The 1,217-nt window shown below is 37.6% G+C and overlaps 1 non-coding gene across 1 annotated transcript; it reads left to right on the top strand.

The window, feature by feature from the left end:
- The first annotated feature begins 525 nt into the window (after nt 1-525).
- LOC141510357 (U6 spliceosomal RNA) lies at nt 526-632 on the top strand. The gene has a single exon (XR_012474854.1). It is a non-coding gene; the product is annotated as a U6 spliceosomal RNA (small nuclear RNA).
- Nucleotides 633-1,217: the final 585 nt, after the last annotated feature.

Here is a 1,217-nt window from a genome sequence, read left to right as displayed (position 1 = left end):
TCAAATGCAGCCTCCAGACATTTACTAGCCTTGTGACTTTAGGCAAGTCACTTAACCCTGACTGCCTCACATCCAGGACCATCTGCAGTTGTCTTGATTCATATCTGGCCTCTGGACCCAGATGACTGGAGGAGAAAGTGAGACTGGTGACTTAGCACAGCTCCCCTCACTAAAATTCAGTTCATGTGTTTGTCATGGCATCACCTCCCTGATGTCATGTTCTTCTTTGAGAATGAAGGACAAACATTATTATTACTTGATAAAAGTTTTAATACCCTCCTAACATATAAGTTTCAATTCAGCTGCCAAATCCTTCATAAAGCCTTCCATGATTCTCTCCCTCAACCCAATTGAAAAGTCTCTCCCTCCTCAAATTTTCCATTGATTATATATGTGGCACCTGACGTAGTATGAATGTCAAATCTTGCTCACTGGGCTAGCTCATTGGCCCTACCTGCCTTCACACTGACAGCTCTGGGGTTCCCAGAAAAGGGCAACTATTTTATAGTTAAGAATCAATATCAGGTGCTCGCTTCGGCAGCACATATACTAAAATTGGAATGATACAGAGAAGATTAGCATGGCCCCTGTGCAAGGATGACACGCAAATTTGTGAAGCATTCCATATTAAAAAAAAAAGAATCAATATCAGGATCCTAGAATTAAGCTTGTGGTATGAGAATAGGTTCCAAACTATTCATCAATATTGCTCCTGAGTCCCTATTGATGTGCTTCTCCTTTACGTGAAATCAGTCATGATGACACCATTAACTCAAACATAAAACATTTACATAACAATTAGACAAAAGCAAGAATAATTATAATACCAGAGTTACTCAATACAAGACAAATGCAATAAAAATCAAAACATCACAATCTAGTCATAAAGCTAATTCACTATCTCTCATTAATGTACATAGTATCTGTAGAGAAAATGGTATACACTTAATTTTTTATTCTTTGTTATTAGAGTGGCTTATTGAGATGGTGGGGAGAGATATTTAAAACTCAAAAAATTGAAAACTGAAGACTTTAGTGACTCAAGTTATGAAATCCAGTCTTCTATGAATCTAATAGCCCTTGTTGAATCTTTCTATAGTCTTCAATCAGTTGTTTGATTTGGAATCTGGACAGGTATAGCCTTCCAAGCTCTAAAAATAGTTTTATGAGAATGAATTGAGGGGGACCACAATGTTCTGTATCCTCAGGCATCTCTC

Source organism: Macrotis lagotis, chromosome 1 (genome assembly GCF_037893015.1).
Source record: "Macrotis lagotis isolate mMagLag1 chromosome 1, bilby.v1.9.chrom.fasta, whole genome shotgun sequence".
Taxonomy (NCBI): domain Eukaryota; kingdom Metazoa; phylum Chordata; class Mammalia; order Peramelemorphia; family Peramelidae; genus Macrotis; species Macrotis lagotis.
This window is presented reverse-complemented; position numbering and strand designations above follow the sequence as displayed.